Below are 14,840 nucleotides of genomic sequence, written 5' to 3' on the forward strand. Positions count from 1 at the left end.
ACTGACACACTTTTTCTGTGAAGGACCGATAGTGAATATTTTAGACTTTGTGGGCAATACAGTCTCCCTTGCAGCTACTCAACTTTGTAATGTAAAAGCAGCCATAGACAATAGTAAATGAGTAGGTGTGACTATGTTTCAATAAAACTTTACTTACACAAGCAGGCAACGGACAATGTGGCCCACGAGTCTTAGTTTGCCAACTCCTAATGAAACGGGAAAAGTTCCCTTGTCCCCTTCAAAGGGCATGCAATGGGGGTGTGACTCACTTCTTCAATCCCCGCTGCACAAACCTCTAGGGAAGCATACAGATAGGCAGGCTGTGGAGCTCTGACCCCACAGCAGTGTCTGTGGTGACTGTTTACAGTCAAAGCCCCAGTCGGCATGTGTAACAAGGTGCTCTTTTAGTTTAGCCGTCCATGGGTGGTTGTGTTAGCTCAATTAAACCCCTGCCATATTGCAAGGACAGAGGGCTTTCTGTATCCTGGAGTTCTTGCCTTGCTGTACCAGAAGAATCAGATCACACATGGGCTTGGAGAATGATTACAAGGTTTCATGGAGTGGAAGTAGCTCTCAGCAGGTAGAGGAACCAAAAGGGAGATGGTTTTCCCCTGGAGTCGGGCTGCTTGACGGCCCAGGCTCTCCTCCGACTGCCCCAGTCAAACTCCATGTCATTCTGCCAGTTGGTGGCCTGCTGGAGTCAGTGTGTTCCACTCACCATCCAGCTGCCCGTGTGTTCTTCCGCTGATGTGTTCCCCTCGATGTCCAGCTACCTGTGTGTCTACCTGCTATGGTCTTGTGGTTTTTATAGGCACAGGATGGGGGCGTGGCAGGCCAGGGTGGTCTTGGGAAATGCAATATTTGGGCAGGAAAACAAAAATGCCTGTCCTCACCAAGTCCTTGGGCACACGTAAGCATGTCCCTGTCCCCTTCCCTATCATTTAAAGGGACCACACCCTTCACTTCCCAGCACTTCTGTATCACTAATTTATTATATTCTGATGTTCCATCACAAAAATGCATAGGGGACATATTATAGAAGGTCCCCCACCTTCTGTGACATTGTGAAATTGCAAGCATGCTCATACTGCTGTCTAACATAAGGGTGAATGACAGTTTGGTTCAGAAGATCCCTAAACTGACGGTCATGAGCTCTAGGCCATGAGTTTTTATCTGCCATTGCTATGATTCGAATGTGTCCCCAAGAAAGCATTATTGGAAACTGGAGTCCTCAATGCAATAGTGTTGGGGGGTGAGGCCTAATGAGAGGTGGTTAGGCCATGCAGGCTTTACCCTCATGAATGGATTAATGCCATTGTCACAGGAATGAGTTCATTATAAAAGGACAAGTTTGATTTCCCACGATTTCCCAACTCCTCTTTCTCACCCTCTCACTTTCTGCCATGGGGTGACACAGAAAAAGACACTCCCCAGATGCCAGCAACTTGACATTGGACTTCCCAGCCTTCAGAACTGTGAGAAATAAATTTATTTTCTTTATAAGTTACCCAGCCTCTGGCATTCTGTTATATCAGCACAAAACAGACTAAGACAGCCACTGAAACCAGATCTATGTCCCGGACCACCACCAATTGCCTCAGTTTCTCTATATATATCATAGGAACAAATAATGCAAATGCTATCTATACTTTTCCATGACTACAGGGAGACCAGGAAGGGATGAAATATATAATCACACTTTGAAAATATATAAATGTGGCTGGGCGCGGTGGCTCAAGCCTGTAATCCCAGCACTTTGGGAGGCTGAGACGGGTGGATCACAAGGTCAGGAGATCGAGACCATCCTGTCTAACCCGTTGAAACCCCGTCTCTACTAAAAAATACAAAAAACTAGCCGGGCGAGGTGGCGGGCGCCTGTAGTCCCAGCTACTCGGGAGGCTGAGGCAGGAGAATGGCGTGAACCTGAAAGGCGGAGCTTGCAGTGAGCTGAGATCCGGCCACTGCACTCCAGCCTGGGCGACAGAGCGAGACTCCGTCTCAAAAAAAAAAAAACAAAAAAAAAAGAAAATATATAAATGTTATCCAACCATACATCCATTGTTTCACATCAGGCTGGACCATGTAGCTTCCTCTGTACCCTTTAGTTTCCTGCCCTTATCTCTATCACAGATCATATATCAAATGCCTAGTAATTATCAGTGCATCTATATATTCCCTATTCTCCTCCCCAACAATACATAAAAGGTTATTGCGTTGCATTGAATTATAAGACTTGATTACTGGAAAGTCTAGACATCACTCAGGGTCATTGTGGGGCTGCATGGGGATTATGCAGTGTCATTATCCACTAAGCACACTGCAGGTCATACCAGTGAAGTAGCACGTCAGAAGTAAGCAAGACAGAGCTGGGTTGTGAAACTCTGGAACCAGCTGAGCTGGAAGTTGGTGTAATTTCCTTCCTGCTCAGAGATGGTTCCATATAGTAGACAGATGAGTCATGGTGCTTCTCTGGTAACCTGTGGAGGCCCTGTAATGCTCTAACTTCATTCTATGAAAGCTTTTCCTGCGTTAGCAACCTGCCCATTACCAGAGAAAAGAGACATTTTCCTAAGATTCTTAGAATCATAGCATAGAAATTGATCTTATTATTCATTTATTCATTCCTACATTTACGTATTCATTCATTCAACAAAGATTTATTGAGTACTGGTCTAGGCATTAAAGAGATAGTGTTGAGATGAACAGACATTTTCCTTGTCCTCATGGAACTTACAGTCAGGAAACAGACATTAAAGAAATAAACACACAAATATATAATTGATTCAAGTGCAAGTAGAAAGGAAAACAGAAAACTATAAGAGAGGGAAGCTGATTTCGATTGAAGTTTAATTTAGAGTGGTGATTTTTGAGGACGTAGATAACATTATGCACATTGTCTCTGGTCTCAATAACTCTATGAAATGCCTATTATCACAACCATTGCACAGGTAGGGAAACTGAGGTTTATGGAAATTGGGTGACTGGGCTGGGGAAGCACTACTAGTAAGTTTGGAGCAGGCTGTGCTCTCTCTGGTACTCCATGCTGCATAACAGAAACCCAGAAGGTGAAAATTTTCCCACTTCCCACCTTTGCACATACCATGCCTACTTCCACCTAAAATGCCGCTCCCTTCATTCCTACTGGATTCACATTCTGCCCTCAGCATCTAGTTGAGGATGTACCTCCTCTGTAAAGTTCCTCCTTCTATCTCAATTAATATCTTTTCTTGTAGGATTCCTGCAACAATCATCAAATATTACTCACATCTCATGGAACCTAGGATAGCTTGTCAAGTTAATTCTCTTTTTCACATGCTTGCCCGGATGCTCTTACACAGAGGCCTATAGGCAGTACAATGCCATTAGAGCCAGACAGACTTGGGCCTTCTCCCAGTTCTACAGCTTGTTTGATGGATGAGCTGGAGAAAGTTTCTTAATCTCTCTGAACCTTAGATTCTCCTTGGAGAATGATTATATCTTACAAAATACCTTTAAGCATTTGTCACAGTACTAAACAGACATACAGTGTTTGATACTTCTTTATCTTCTAACCAATTCCATTTCCTAGATTGGAAGCCTCCGGAGGGCAAAAACCTGGAATTCTACTTCACAATCTCAGCAACTAGCACAGTGCTCTATAATAGCAGGTGATTAATACCTGGTATATAATTGCGGTGATGACAGCCCTTACCTGCCTACTGCATCTGTCATTACTAATAAGATTTGTTTTCTCCTTTCTTCTTTTCACCATTTAGATTCCTTTAAGCCTCTCTGAAACTTGACCCTCTGGTAGGAACAGGTGCCATTGCATACACACTCTCTCTTCCAAATTCGCCCTGTCATATCAAAGGGAAAACTGAAATGGTCCACTGTAGACCTGGCAGATGATCACAAACAGGAAATCAGTAATCCGAAGTGTCTACTGAGCTCCCCACCCTGGCCATCACCTACAGCTATATTTTACAGATACAAAATCATTGTTTATTCAACTTTCATATCAAAGGATGCTATTAGTTCATTTCCAAAGATGGGGAAATGTTTCAACTTACTTTATTACTTGCCTACTACTAACTATTTTCCCTCAGTTTGCCTGCCTGACTTCTTTTAACTCTTCACTCAGTAAATATCTACTGACTACTGAGCACTTGCCAAGTGCTAGGCCAGAGCTGGATGCTGTACTATGGGCAGATGAAGTGCTATGGGCACCTGGAAGTGGAAGAAGAGGGTATAGCGAAAGGGGAGAAAAGACTGCAACAATATTCACTTAGTGCTGTGCTCCCAGGTTGTCACATAGACTATGTCATTATTCCTCCTAACCACCCACATAAGTAAATAGGGCTATTACTGAAGAAAGAGAGGCTTACAAAGGTTGAGCAACTTGCCCAAGGTCATCTATCACAAGACACTACAAGTCAGACTGCTGAAGAGGGAGTTTCTGCTGAGAAGCTGAAGTGGGCAGCTCATTGGATATGAAGGCTTTGAAGGAATGTAAGTCCTAATGATCCTTCTAGAGCCAACCCGCAGCACCAGTTTTCTCTTCCACATTTGAACTGCTTATCCACTCCCTGTTCCTCACTCTCCATCTAAACTAGTCCCACACCACCCATATCGTTCTCCGCTAACACCACCTAATCACAACCCCACAGCCTTTTAGTCATGAGTCATTTTTTTAAAAACTGCAAACCATGTAATGAGCCATGGCAATATGCAACCCTAAACCTCAACACGTGTTTTCCACAACAAGGCAACAGGTGGCAGAAGCGGGTCTAAGGCCATAGCATACTAAGGCAGGACTCTCTGGCTTGAGCTTTCCAAAAAGAGACATGAGAGAAGGTCTACCTGCGGGAAGGCATGCTGAAGGCCTGAGGCTGAGTCAAAGAAGGAGCCCTCTGGAGGCTCTGCAGTGCCCGGACTTCAGGTAGAGGAACTCTGCCATGAACACCTCTGGAATCGTGTAATTTTGAGACAATTAGAGAACATCAGTTTTCAGACTGAGTTCTATGGGAAGGGGCCTGTACAATAGAAGAGAGGCTGAATGGACTTCAGGTCTTCCAAAATACCCCTCATGCTCACCAAGTTGCTCTCCGCCCTAAGATACCAGATGAGGGGGCCAATGGGATGTGAAATCCAGTCCCCACTCTCCTGGCCAATCCCTGTGCCTGTGAGGCTGCTCTGTCCCACCAGAGAGGGCAACTTTTCCTAATTTGCACCAAGTACAGAATAGGATAGTGTAGCTTTACCCTTCTCCCTGCCATCAACCACAAACACATTGACACATACACATATACAACCACACAGATATACCTACAGGCATACACATACAACACAGGCACATACACGTTTGCACAAATGCACATGTAGACACAAACACAGAGCACACTGACAGAAACACAATCACAAACCCATACTTATACTACACACACACAAACACACACACACAAATGCAAATTAAGCCACCATGTAGCACATAGAGATATAGACACAGACGCAAATACAGTCACATAGAGATATAGACACACAAGCACACACTCATACACATATATATGTAAATATACAGTCTCATTCACTTTATACCACACATGTATAAACATACACAATCATATGCAGACACACATACACATAGGCACACAGACCACATAGATACATATGTACGCACATACAAAGATACACACATACACAGATACATATATACATCTTTAACCAGAACTTTACTTTTGTCAATTTTATAAGACAGAGTCTGTAAAAAATGATTTCATCTGGCTTGTGTTCTACTATTAAAAGAGAAAGAATGAATTTGCTTATTTCAAGGATTCATATTTCTTTCATTAATCAATCATATACTTGATGACAATATATAGAAATAAAATGACAGTGAGGAGCATGCTCGGACATAATAGTAGCAGTTCTCTCCATGATCTGAATGTTATAATTAGTTTTGTTTTTAAATTTGTATCATGATTTAAAAGTTTATGATTTTTAACAATGCTACATAATGTATGAAGCCAGGATTCCTGTTATATTGGTCACACACTCTCAGATAATTATGAATATTGCTTTCCACCCCATCTCCTTCACCTCCAAAAGACCTCTGGAGATTTGGAGAATTAGATGTTAATTAGAGGAAGGATACATTATTAAGAAGTATACTAGACAGGACTTTTTGGGTTGCAAAAAATAAAAGTATAACTCAAATTTGCTTAAACAGATACATAAACTGAAAGGCTTTGATTTATATAATTGGGCATTTCAAAGGGAAGTAAAATTCAGGAAAAGTTGAATCCAGGGATTCCAATTATGTCTTCAAGGATCATTTATTCTCCATTTTCCATCTCTTAACTTCTGTATTGACTTCATACTCAAGTAGGATTGTTTGGGTGATGGCAAAGATGGCAAGCAATTGCTTTACCATTACAATGTCCTTCTAAATCTTGGTAGAAGGAGGGTGATGATACCTCTACACTCATATTTCTTACAAGAGTGCAGAGCAAGGCTTCAGTTGGCCTACTTTGGATCAAGTAGTACCCACCCTTAGGGATGGGTTGGAATGAGAAGCCTTTTCTTAACCTGAAGGACTAAATGGTGAGGGGAGATAATTCCCTAAAAAGATAGTACGCAAAGAAAAGGAAACATATTTCCTTCTCTCCTACTCCCAACAAATTTAGTACTACACTTTTGGGCCATCTATAAGTCAGGCTCTATGCTGGGGCTAAGGGCACAAGAAAAAAGTATTCACACTCATTCACTATAGGAACCCACAGACTCGTAATGTAAGCAAATCATACAAGACAGAAAAAAAACAACCAGAAAATGAAAGTTTGATGAGATAAACTTTATCAAAGACATTGATAATGAAATAAATAGGTAAGCCAGAGTGGGAAGAAATATTCACAAAACATATATCTGCCAATGATGTTAATCCAAAACATATAAACAATGTCTATAATTCAATAATAAAAAGACATTCAATTATAAAAATGGGAAAAAGGTTTGAGCAAACACTTCACAAACGAAAATACATCAATGACCAATAAACCCATAAAAAAGTTTTCAATATCATTACTTATCAGAGAAATGCAAATAAAAACCACAATGAGGTATCACTATATGATATCTAGAATGGCTAAAATTATAGATACTGACAACAACAAATATAGGAAAAAATGTGGAGTAACAACTTCTCATACATTGCTGGTGGGTCTTACATTTAAGTCTTTAATTCATTTGAGTTTATTTTCGTATATGATATAAGATAGGGGTCTGGTTTCATTCTTCCACATGTGGATATCCAGTTTAGTCAAAATCATTTATTGAAGAGGGTGTTCTTTCCCTAATGAATGTTCTTGGTGCCTTTGTTGAAAATCCGTTGCCTGTAAATACATGAATTTATTTCTGGGTTCTCTATTCTGTTCCATTGATCTGTGTGTCAGTTTTTAAACCAATGCAATATTGTGTTGGTCACTATATCTTTGCAGGATATCTTGAAGTGAGATAGTGTGATGCCTCCAGCTTTGTTCTTTTTGTTCAGTATCACTTTGGCTATTTAGTCTTTTATGGTTCCATACAAATTTTAGGATTGCTTTTTCCATTTCTGTGAAGAATGTCATTGGTCTTTTGATAAGAATTGCATTGATTCTGTAGATTACGTTGGGTAGTATGGCCATTTTAACAATATTAATTCTTTTAATCCATGAACATGGAATATCTTTTCATTTTTTGTATGTCTTCAAAGTTTTTCATCAGTGCTTCATAATTTTTATTGTAAAAGTCTTTCATGTTCTTGGTTAAATTTATTCCTAAGTATTTCACCTCCTTGGTTAAATTTATACCTAAGTATTTTATTTCTTTGTAGCTATTGTAAATAAGGTCACTTTCTCAATTTCTGTTCAAGCAGTTTATCATTGGTGTTTAGAAATACTACTGATTTTTGTGTGTTGATTTTGTATCCTGCCACTTTACTGAATTCATTTATCAGTTCTAAGAGTATTTTGGTGAAGTGTTAAGGTTTTTCTGTGTATAAGATCATGTCATCTGCAAACAGGAAGAATTTGGCTTTCTCTTTTCTAAATTAGATGCCCTTTGTCTCTTTCTCTTGCCTAATGGCTCTGACTAGTACTTCAAGTACTATTCTAAATAAGACTGGTGAAGGTGGGCATCCTTGTCTTGACACGGTTCTTAGAAATAAAGATTTCAGCTTTTTCCTATTCAGTATATTGATAGCTGTGTGTTTTGTTTGTTTGTTTGTTTGTTTTAGTACAACCTTTTTTTGGTGATAAAATATGCTCCTATTAATAGTTGAAAATTTTTATCATAAAGAGATGTTGAATTTTACCAAATGCCTTTTTTCATCTATTGAGATGTTTATATGATTTTTGTCCTTCATTCAGCTGATGTGATATATCACATTTACTGATTTGTGTACATTGAAAAATCCTTGCATCCCTGAAGTAAATTTCACTTGATCATGGTTTGTAATCTTTTTGATGTGCTGTTGGATTAGGTTTGCTAGCATTTTGTCGAGAATTTTTGCAACTATATTCATCAGGAATATTGGCCTGTAAGTTTTTTGTTGTGTCTTTGTCTACTTTTGGAATCAGGGTAGTACTGGCTTTTCAGAATGACACCTCTTAAAGAAGGTGTTAGTCCTTTAAAAGTTCGGAGTCAGGTGCAGTGGCTCACGCTTATAATCCCAGTGCTTTGGGAAGCTGAGACAGTAGGATTTCTTGAAGCTACGAGCTCGAGACCAGCCTAAGCAACTTAGTGAGATGCTATCTCTACAAAAAAATTTTTAAAATGTTTAGTTTGGTCATGGTGGCATGCACCTGTTGAGAGGCTAAGGCAAAAGGATTGCTTGAGCCCAGCAGTTTGAGGTTACAGTGAGCTATGATTGCGCCATTGCACTCTAGCCTAGGCAATCAAAAAAAAAAAAAAAAAAAAAAAAAGTTCAGGAGAATTAAGCAGTAAAGCCATCTGGTCCTCAGCTTTTCTTTGTTGATTGGTAGACATTTTATTACTGATTCAATCTTGTTACTCATAACTGGTCTGTTTAGGTTATTTCTTCTTGGCTCACTCTTTGTAGGTTATATGTGTCCTGAAATTTTATCCCCTAGGTTTTCCAATTTGTTGGCATATAGTTGTTCTTAACAATTTCTAATGGTACATTGTATTTCTGTGGTATCAGCTATATTTTCTCCCTTTTTATGAGAAATTTTATTATTTGGATCTTTTGTCATTTGTTCTTAATTTAGCTAATAGTTTGTCAATCTTGTTTATCTTTTCAAAAGCTGATTTTTCATTTTGTTGGTCTTTTATGTTTTTTGGTCTATTTTATTTAGTTCTTCTCTGATCTTTATTATTTCTTTTCTTTTACTAATTTTATGTTGGCTTTGTTTTTGCTTTTTTAGTTCCTTGAAGTGCACATTATGTTGTTTATTTGAAATTTCTACTTTTTTGTTGTAGGAATTTATTGCTGTAAAATTCTCTCTTACAGCTTTTGTTGTATTCCATAGACTTCAGTATGTTGTGTTTCCATTTTCACTTGTTTTAAGACATATCTTAATTTACTTCTTAATTTCTTCATAGACCTATTAAAGGTTCAGAAGAATATTTTTAATTGTTTTATATTTGTACAGTTTCCAAAGTTTTTCTTATTATTGATGTCTAGTTTTATTTTCTTCTTGTTTTACTTCACTGATATTATTTGATTTTTAAAAATTTGTTGAACCAAAAAGAGCCCAAATAACCAGAGCAATCCTAAGTAAAAAGAACAAAACTGGAGGCATTACATTACCTGACTTTAAATTATATTACAAGGCAATGGTAATCAAAACAGAATAGCACTGGTATAAAAATAGACACATTGATCAATAGTATAGAATAGAGAACCTAGAAGTAAAGTTACGCATTTATAGCTAACTGATCTTTGACAAAGAATACTGAAAAGATCCTATATTGGGGAAAGGATACCCTTTTCAATAAATGGTGCTGGAGAAATTGGATTGCTATATGCAGAAGAATGAAACTGAACCCCTATCTCTCAGCATATACAAAAATCAACTCTAGATGGATTAAATACTTTGATGTAAGACACAAAACTATAAAAATATTAGAAGAAAACCTAGGGAAAACTCTTCTGGACTTTGGTTGAGCAAAGAATTTATGACTTTGACTAAGATCGCTTCTCTTTTCCCATCTCTTCTTCTTCTGAAACTCCCAAAGTTTGAATATTTGTTTACTTAATGATATTCCATATGTTATGTAGGTGTTCTTCATTTGCTTTTATTCTTTTGTCTTTTTCTTTCTGTCTGACTGAGTTATTTCAAAAGACCTGTCTTTGGGTTCAGACATTCTTCTTCTTGATCTAATCTATTGTTGAAACTCCCAATTATATTCTTTATTTTATTCATTTAATTCTTCAGTTCCAAGATTTCTGTTTGGTTCCTTTTCATGATATTTGTCTCAGTTGAATTTCTCGTTTGGATCATAAATTGTTTTTATTATTGCTTTGTATTGTCTATCTGTGTTCTCTTGTATCTCACTGAATTTCCTTAAGATCATTGCTTTCCATTTCTTTTCAGGAATTGCATAGATTTTCCTTTCTTTGGGCCTGCCCCTGGGGAATTACTGTGTTCCTTTGGAAGTGTCATGTTTCCTTGCTTTTCTATGTTTCTTATATCCATACATTGGTATCTACACATCTGATGTAACAGTTGCTTCTTCCAATTTTATGGAGTACCTTTTGTAGGGGATGATTTTTTTTTTCCTGTAGATTTATCTATAGTGTCAGTTGAGTAGGGTACTTTGGCTTTGGATCTGGGTGGGTGCATTGTAGTCTTTGTATGATCTTTTTCATCTATAATAAATGTCTATGAGCTCAGTGGTATCTATGAGCTTCTTAGTGGCTTAGGCTGTGGTTGTTTGTGAAGGCTGTGAAGCATTTTTGCTGGGAACAGGGACACTAGGCAGTCTGGGCCTTGGGTTTCTGGGAGGCACGTATGGGTATGTGGTCTCCCTGCTCCTGGAGGTGGCATGTTCACAGGTGGTGGCATTAGGCCCCAGGTGGGCTGGTCTTTAAGTCCTGGACAGTGCAGTGGGCCCTGGGCAGTCTGGTCTTTGGATCTCTGGATGGCACATGCAGGTACGCAGCAGCCCTGCCACTGTAAGGTGCAGGGTCACTGTCAGTGGAGAGATACACCTCAGATTCTGGGGAGTGTGTACTTCAGGTCCCTATGTCCTGGGGCAGTCCCCCTGATGTACTGAACTGCCTTTGCACTGGGAGGTAGGGGGCTGCCTAGAGTCAGGTGCCAAGGTCACATCTGCACTGCTGATTCCAGCTGGTTTCATGATGCTGCATCCTTCTGGGTATCTCTCGGGGGGGATGTCAAGGTGTCCCCAAGGATGTGGAAGTGCTAGAGCTATTGAGCCCCAGGGCAGGATATAGTCTGGTGGTGGCTTTGCTGCTTTCAAAATAATGCCATGTTGCAGCAGCCTGGGCCCCAGAGGATGGGGGTGCAGTGTTGATTTTTTCTTTGGGACTGCAGTCATGTGGACTACAGGCAGCTTCCTATACTAGGCTCATGACCTGGGAGGGCTGGGAGACTCTTCTTTACTCAGATTGCAGGCATCTCTGGTGGAATGTGGACTGCTATGATCTCCCGCTTACTTCTTCTGGCTATGAGGAGTCCCTCTTGCCTCAGAGCTGCTTCTGACTAGCTGCTTCACTTCCCTCTCTATGCTGCTCTCTCAAGTTTCTATGCCTGGGAGGGTCTTTCTCAGTTCCTTGCTGAATTCCAATGTTCTCCCTTAGATGTCCTATTTGAAGTCTGGTTATCTGTTTGTTGCTTTGGTCCTTTTTTTGTGGATAATACCAGTGCTGGGTGCCTCTATACAAGCATCTTAATGAAATTCTTTGCACATATCTATGTGATTGCATTTATGTGAAGTTTTAATCCAATCTAAACTAATTTAAATTTATAATTTATGTGAAATCTAATCCAATCTAAACTAATTTATAGTGGGGAAAAAAGTCATTTGGGAATTGCCTTGAAAGAGTAGAAGAAGAGGTTGGGGGAACCAAACTGTGAAGGAACATAAGAAAACTTCTGGAGTATTGAAAGTGTTCAAAACATTGATGGGTTTGTGGGTTACATGAGCATATCCATTTCTAATTGTTCATTTCATTATATATAAATTTTACATCAAATGAATAATTTCCTCGGGGGTAAAGAGTGATGGGATGTATAGAAGAAATAGTAATGGCAGGAAGTTTATAGTTGAAGTTGTACGGTGGGAACACGGATTAATTAAACTATTCTGTTTACTTTGCATATGTTTGAGATTTTTTGATAAGAAGTTTTTAAAAAATATTTTGAAACAAATTAAAATCTAACAATGTGGTGATTTTTATGAGAGTAATAGGAATTAAGTGCTGTGGAACCACAAAACCTGTAGCAATTACTTGCTTGGGGAGATAAAGAATGGTAAGAGTGCTTGGAAAAAAAAAAAATACATCCCAACAGAGGTGACATTTGATTTGGGATTTAAAGGCCAAGAAAGACTAAAGCAGTTGGAGATGCCCAGAATAGATAGTGAGTGATCAGAGAACATGTGGAGCTTCTAGATAGAGCGCACATAATTGCCATTACTTTGTACTCTTCTGGAATAATCCTTTTTTCATGGAAACAGTGAAGCAGAATGAACAGGACAGAGGGACCCAAGTCAGCCTATCCTACTCAGAGTGTCCTTGGTTAATTTAAGTTGCAACATTTCTTTGCACTTTAGTTTTCTTATCTGTGAAGTGAGGGGATTCAACAGATTATACCTTCAATCATTTGAAAATTTTCTGAAGTCATAAGCTAATGTGACAAAGCAAGATATAGAATACAAGGTCTGAAAACATCTAATTCCCAGAACTTTTCTACAGCCATATTTCATGCATTCTGTGATACACATTCTTGTTTTGTTGTTGTTGTTGTTATTGTTGTTGTTGTTTTTGAGATGGAATTTCGCTCTTGTTGCCCAGGCTGGAGTGCAATGGTGCGATCTTGGCTCACTGCAAACTCTGCCTCCCAGATTCAAGCAATTTTCCTGTCTCAGCTTCCCGAGTAGCTGGGATTACAGGCATGCACCACCACACCCGGCTAATTTTGTATTTTTAGTAGAGACGGCGTTTCACCATGTTGGTCAGGCTGGTCTCGAACTCCCGACCTCAGGTGATCCACCCTCCTCGGCCTCCCAAAGTGCTGGGATTATAGGCATCAGTCACTGCGCCCAGACTGAGATACACATTCTTACTTAACATTTAACATAATGGAAATCACGGCATACCTTATGATCGATGATGTCAAATTACCAGTGCTATAGTGTCACTGCCTGCCTGCGAGTACTTGGTTATAATTCTTGGACAGAATGACTAGACAACTGCAGCCACTGATGTTTTAATCAACAAACCACCGTATAGATCTTTGGAGAAACAAATGCGAGTTACATTTGCTGTCTGGAAAACTTCCACTGGTATCTTACAGTAAAATCAAAAAAGATAGCATCAGCATCAAATTTTGTGAATTGGCACCAGTGGCTTGACAGAACATTTCCAAGACAACAGTGTAGTCCTCTTTAAAGAAATTCTGCATTCTTCAATTCTCTTGATGACTCGGTTGACAATATTGTGAGGAGAAACACATCAATAACTGAGTTAAAAAGTGCTTCAGAAGAGCTGAACCATTCAAAATGTGAAGTCTTACTCTTAATCAGTGTATTTTGCTTACATTTTCCTTTCTACATATACAAAGGGGCAATATATGATTAGAGTATATGTCTGAGTAAGTCTAAAAGAGATTTTCATTTTAAAAGTTATGTCTACGGTCTAAAATATATTTTCTCAGTATTAATAATACTGGAAACTTGAAGTGATAAAGTATGTCATAGGACAATGCTTTTTCTTTATTTATTTTTATTTATTTATTTTGAGACAGAGTCTCACTCTGTCACCCAGGCTGGAGTGCAGTGGCGTGATCTCGGCTCACTGCAAGCTCTGCCTCCCAGGTTCACACCATTCTCCTGCCTCAGCCTCCTGAGTAGCTGGGACTACCGGTGCCCACCACCATGCCCGGCTAATTTTTTTGTATTTTTAGTAGAGACGGGGTTTCACTGTGTTAGCCAGGATGGTCTCGATCTCCTGACCTCGTGATCCACCCGCCTTGGCCTCCCAAAGTGCTGGGATTACAGGTGTGAGCCACCGCGCCCGGCCGGCTTTTTCTTTCTAAGATGTACGTAAAATGATAGTTTATCTAGTGGAGTCTTAACTTCGTGAAACGTGATGCCTCCCCCATCACTTTCTTCCTGTTTCTCTACACTTTTTTTTTTTTTTTTGAGACTGTAGATTAATTGTCATTTCTGAGGGCTTTCCATGTATAGGAACTATATAAGAGCTTTACAAACATACTCTCCACCAATCTACTGAGAACGTTATGGGGAGATAACCATTATTATATTATACCCACTTAATGTTGGGGAGATTCAGGTGTCTTACTAAGAGTCACATGCCTTGAGACACATTCCTTTCTGAAATTAGTGGAGAACCACAAAATCAACCTTCCTCGGCCCAGATAAACTTTCCAGAATCCATCAGCTCCTGTGATTTGGGGAGGCACAGCAGAAGGTACAGAGATTAAAAACAGTCCCCACATACACCTTAAGAAAGGCTGGCAGCATGCTTATGATTGGCATAACAATCATAAGCTTTGGAATGAGACAGAATCAGGTGTCAATATCAACTCTACTACTTACTAGTATAATTTTAAGCAAACTATTTAAGTTCCCCAAGTTTCAGTTTCTTCCTCTGT

The 14,840-nt window shown here is 39.4% G+C and overlaps 1 long non-coding RNA gene across 1 annotated transcript in view; it reads left to right on the forward strand.

Moving 5' to 3' along the window:
- LOC139362054 (uncharacterized) overlaps positions 1-14,840 on the forward strand; it is a 55,225-nt gene that overhangs the window by 1,775 nt on the left and 38,610 nt on the right. The gene's annotated exons all lie outside the window — the stretch shown is intronic.

Source organism: Macaca nemestrina, chromosome 1, assembly GCF_043159975.1.
Source record: "Macaca nemestrina isolate mMacNem1 chromosome 1, mMacNem.hap1, whole genome shotgun sequence".
In the NCBI taxonomy this organism is placed as follows: domain Eukaryota; kingdom Metazoa; phylum Chordata; class Mammalia; order Primates; family Cercopithecidae; genus Macaca; species Macaca nemestrina.